Source organism: Lipotes vexillifer, unplaced genomic scaffold (genome assembly GCF_000442215.2).
Source record: "Lipotes vexillifer unplaced genomic scaffold, Lipotes_vexillifer_v1.1 scaffold684, whole genome shotgun sequence".
Taxonomy (NCBI): Eukaryota; Metazoa; Chordata; class Mammalia; order Artiodactyla; family Lipotidae; genus Lipotes; species Lipotes vexillifer.
In genome coordinates, this window is record NW_006797362.1 from 204,360 (window position 1) to 209,978 (window position 5,619).

General features: G+C 37.0%; 1 non-coding gene across 1 annotated transcript; it reads right to left on the reverse strand.

The window, feature by feature from the left end:
- Window positions 1-632: 632 nt before the first annotated feature.
- On the reverse strand, window positions 633-705 carry TRNAG-CCC (transfer RNA glycine (anticodon CCC)). Its single transcript has one exon. It is a non-coding gene; the product is annotated as a tRNA-Gly (tRNA).
- Window positions 706-5,619: the final 4,914 nt, after the last annotated feature.

The following is a 5,619-nucleotide window of genomic DNA, read 5'->3' on the forward strand; positions in this document are numbered from 1 at the left end:
AATTGTTAGGTGTGATACTGTGATTTATAATAAGAAATATATATTTGGTCTTCTTCTTCCTGGCACAGAACTCCTAAAACCCTTGGAATTTCCTGAGAGGAGAACCGGAAAGGTGTCTTTTGTGATGTTAATGAGGTGACTTTTGGAAAGCCCCTATGTCACCTAAAAATGGGAGCTGGTCACCAGAGGAACCAACCTTGTGATTAGAGGGTTTAGATCCCACCCCACCCCCACCTCTGGGGATGGAAAGGGGGCTGAAGTTGGGTTTGATCACCAATAGCCAATAATTTAATCAATCATATCCATGTAATGAAGCCTCCATAAAAACCCTAAAAGGACAAGGTTCTGAAATCTTTCCGGTCGGTGAACATGTGGAGATTCGGAGAGAGTGGTGCACCCAGAAAGGGCACGGAGGCTCTGCACCCCTTCCCACATGCATTGCCAGATATTTGTACATCACTGTTTGTAGCAGCATTATTTTTTTAAAAAATATTTATTTATTCGTTTGGCTGAGCTGCGTCTTAGTTGTGGCAGGTGGGATCTTCGTTGCTGCGTGTGGGATCTCTAGTTGCAGCACAAGGGTTCTTTAGTTGCGGCATGCAGGCTCCTTTAGTTGTGGCATGTGGACCTAGTTCCCTGACCAGGGATCGAACCCAGGCCCCCTGCATTGGGAGCGCAGAGTCTTAACCACTGGACCACCAGGGAAGTCCCTGTAGTAGCATTATTTACAATAGTGAAAAGGTGGAAGCAACTCAAATGTCCATGGACTGACGAATGAATAAACAGAATGTGTGTGTGCATACATATATACATACAACAAAATATTATTTAACCTCAAAAAGGAAATTTTGACACATGCTAGAATATGGATGAACCTTGAAGACCTTATGCTAAGTGAAATAAGCCAAAAAACCAAATACTGTATGATTCCAGTTATATGAGATACCTACAGCAGTCAAATTCATCAGGACATCAGTAGAATGGTGGTTGCCAGGGGCTGGAGGAAGGGGAAAAAAGGGAGTGTTTAATGAACAGAGTTTCAGTTTGGAACGATGAAGAAGTTCTGGAGATGGACGGTGATGATAGCTGTACAACAATGTGAATGCAGTTCATGTCACTGAACTGTATACTCAAAGTGCTTAAAATGGTAAATTTTATGTTATTTATATTTTACCACAATTTTTGAAAGGTATACAGATTGAAGATAAAACTCTTTTTATTCCCAGATGACACTGATCATGGATGTAGAAATTCCTAAGCAATGCACAAAAAAGCTACCAGAACTAATTATTGAATTTAGTAAAGTAACAGGATACAAGGCCTATATACTAGAGACAAACAAATGGAAAATAAAATTTTTTAAACGTCTTTTACAACAGCATCAAAAAAACACGTTACGCTTAGGGGTAACTTTAACAAAACATGTATAAGACCTGTACTCTGAAAGCTCATAACTTTACTCTGAGAAATTAAAGAAAACCTAAATAAAAGGAGGAACATAACAAGTCGGTGGTTCTGAATACTCGATACTGCTAAATTGCTAAATTGCCAGTTCTCCCCAAATTGATTTATAGATCAATCCCAACCAAATGGACTATACTCCTGAATGTGAAATGTAAAATAATAAAGCTTGTAGATAATCACAGAGGAGTATACCTTCATAACCTCAATGTAGGAAAAAACCTCAGACGAGACACAAAAAAGCATTAACGATAAAGGAGAAGATTGACAAACTGAGCTGCATTAAAATTAAGAACTTCTGATCATTTTTAGGTCACCATTAAAGGGTAAAAAGGCAAGCCAGAGTGGAGAGAAGATACATTTAAACACAATACATGTAACCAACAAAGGACTCTTATCCAAAAAGGACTCTTCTTACTCTATAAGACAAACACAGACAAAACAGTAGAAAAATGTGTAAAAGACACACTTCACAAAAATGGATATTCAAGTAGCCAACAATCACAGGAAAGAATGCTTAACATCATCAGATCACCAGGAAATACAAATTTCAGCCTCAACAAGATAACACTGTATACCCATCAGAATGACTAAAATTTTCTTTAGTTGACAGTATCAAGGGTCAACAAAGGTGTGGACAATAGGAACTCTCGCACACTGCTGGTGGGAGTATAAACTGGAAAATGAAACAATAGAAATTTATTATTTCAAAGTTCTGAAGGCTAGAAGTCCAAAATCAAGGTATGTGCAGGGCCATGTTCCACCTGAAACCTACAGGGGAATCCTTCCTTGCCTCTTCCTTGCTTTTGGTAATTTGGTGTCAATCTTTGGTGTTTTTAAGCTTGTAGATGCAACACTCCAATCTTCTATCTTCACATGGTGTCTCCCTTTGTCTCTTCATGTGGGCATTCTTTTTATAAGGTCACCAGTCACACCAGATTAGGGTCTCAGCCTACTCTAGCAAGACCTCATCTTAACTAATAACATCTAAAATGACCCTATTTCCAAATAATGTCACATTCTGAGGTACTGGGAGTTAGGACTTCAACATGTTGGGGGTGTAGAGGGGGGGTGAGATGACAGAATTCAGCCTATAATATACACCAAAAAGAATATTCATAAAAGCAATTTTTCACAATAGCCCAAAACTACGAACAATCCAAATGTCCATTACCATTACAATGGATTTTTAAAAATTGTCATACATGTATGTAAAGGAATACTGTACAGAAATGAAAATAAAAGAACTACAATAACATGAAACAACTATGATAAATGTCACAAACACAGTATTGAACAAAATAAGTCATACATGAAATACATATACTAAATCTATTCATACTAAAAATAAAAAATAGGCAATAAGAACTAAAAATTTATTTAGGGATGCAAGGTGATGTGGTAAAAACGTAAAGAAAACAAGTGATTACCATAAAACTGAGGATAAGTGTGACCTCTAATCAGGACAAACATTGTGATTAGGAGGGGACATAAAGGAGCTTCTGGGGTATTGGCAATGTTCAATTTCTTTACCTGCATGGTAAGTTACACAGGTACAATGAACTGTACTATTATTTTGTGTACTTTTCTGTTAAGTGATACTTTAAAATAATGTAAGTGAAAGAAAAAGGAGCTTTGCTGGAAATAAAAAGTTGAAAAAATACTAGTTAACATCTTTATGTCAAAGTTCATGCTTAAATAAGTGGAAAGTAAGCAAAGTAAAAAAGTTCATATAATATGTTGCCTTTTGTGTAAGAAGGGGAAATAAGAAAACATCTATTCATTTGTGCAGCATAAATACAGTAAAGGTAAACTAGAGACTAATTACGTTCATTTCTTCGAGAGGGGCAGGTAGGAATAAGGTGGAAAAGATAGAAGAAATGAGGAAGGGGTATGATACTTAGAATCTCTTTTGGACAGGTCTGACATTAAGAACTATGCTAACAACTCACACATCCCACAGTACAACAACAAAACAAAATAATCAATAATAATGAGGGGAAAAACTAAAATGGAATTCAAAACAGAACCAAATGAACTGGAACATCTGATAAATGAGTAGTGTAACCACAGTGAAAAAAAAAAAATTAACCCAAGTAATTTTTAAATACAGTATCTGAACTATATATCTACAAACTAAAGACAAAAAGAACTCTAAGTAAATACTGAATTCTAATTAAGAGGTTTCTTTTTTTGCAGAGGTATAGGTCAGCAATTCTAAAACAACTTTCTGTTATTCTAGGATTAAGCAAATAAGTACAAACATTGTGTATAACAAGACACAGTTCTAATCAATGTGGAAGAAAGTTACAAATGTGAAAGAGAACAGAGTGAACCCTGTGATGAATAAACTGGAATTGGTGTCATCAGTGTGAATTGGTTGCTTTTAATATATATAGAATAGACAGATCAGATATGTGTGTGGACACATGTGTATTCACTCATGTCACACACATATGTACATATCTATTTCTTTTTCTTTTTTTTTTTTTTTTTTTGGCCACGCAGCATGCAAGATCTTAGTTCCCCAACCAGGGATAGAACCCATGCCCCCTGCAGTGGAAGCACAGAGTCTTAACCACTGGGCCACCAGGGAAGTCCCAGTATATATCTATTTCTTAACTCTGTCAGCTGACAAAGCCCAGAAGCCATGACACCCCAGTAGCAAATGAACACACCTTGCACACAGATCTTGATTTCCAAATATATTCTCCACCAAAAGGAACTAGGGGTCCTTAGAGAAATGGCTGACTCCAGAGTTAGAATGAGCCTGGGATATCTTATTGTGCCAAAACATAAAGAAAATCCTCAGTGAATGACAAGGTCATGTCAAAAGGACCTAAGAATCAGCTTGAAACGGTTCCCATTGGCCCAATCTGGGACAATTTGAGCAGCAATATAAATTAATGAGAGTATAAGAATCCAAGAGTCTACAATGATATAAATAAATAAGTAATGGGGAAAGGAAAGCTCTTCTTTATAGCAGAAAGCAAACTAATAAACACAGAAGGAATGAAGGAATTAGAAAGAAAATCACCATTTGGCAACCATAATAGTAATAAATGATTTAGGCAAGAATTATCAGTGAATGCTACTGGAGGGTAGAAGTTCTGAGTAATAGCAGGGTATTTACAGACCTCGAACTACTCCCCCCCGCCCAAGTACCTATAAATTACAAAAAGAAAAATTCTAACTTTACAGTGGAGTAACCTGAAAAACACTACCTTAACCAAGTGATCAAAGTTAACATCACCAGAAATGGGACAAATTGACAGCACGTGCCTCCATAAGCATCTTTTCCATGGTATTCCTAACAAAAGTGTATTTTTGCAATTAATGTTAATTCAGAGTAATAGATTCCAATTGTTGAATCATTCTTGCAATCCTGGAATAAATAATGCTTGGAATGTGAAAAAAAATGTTTTTAAGTGCATGAGGTGAATTTAATTATGAAAATATATCAAACAAACCCAAATTAAGAGACATTCAGGGCTTCCCTGGTGGCGCAGTGCTTGAGAGTCCGCCTGCCGATGCAGGAGACGCGGGTTCGTGCCCCGTTTCGGGAAGATCCCACATGCCGCGGAGCGGCTGGGCCCGTGAGCCATGGCCACTGAGCCTGCGCGTCCGGAGCCTGTGCTCCGCAAATGGGAGAGGCCACAACAGTGAGAGGCCCGCATAACGCAAAAAAAAAAAAAAAAAAAAAAAAAGAGACATTCAACAAAATAACTGGCCTAAACTCTTTAAATATCAAGTCATGAAAAACATGGAAGATTAAAGAACTGTTCCAGATTAAAGGAGACTAAAGAGATACGACAACTAAATCTAATGCACAATTCAGGATATTCTTTTGCTGTAAATGACATTCTTGGCATCACTAGCAAGATCTGAATAAGACCTACAGATTCGATAATGGTATCATACCGGTTTAATTCTGATAATTTTACCAAGGCTATGTAAAAGAATGTCCTTGATTTTAGGAAATGCACATTAAAGTTCTTAGGGAAAATGGGCATCATGATTGCAACCGACTCTCAATTCAAAATAAAAGGTGTATATATATGTGTATTATATGTATATGTATACACACACACACACACATACATAGAGAGAAGGAGAGAGAAACAGCAAATGACAACAGGAGTTAGAGACAGGGAAAGA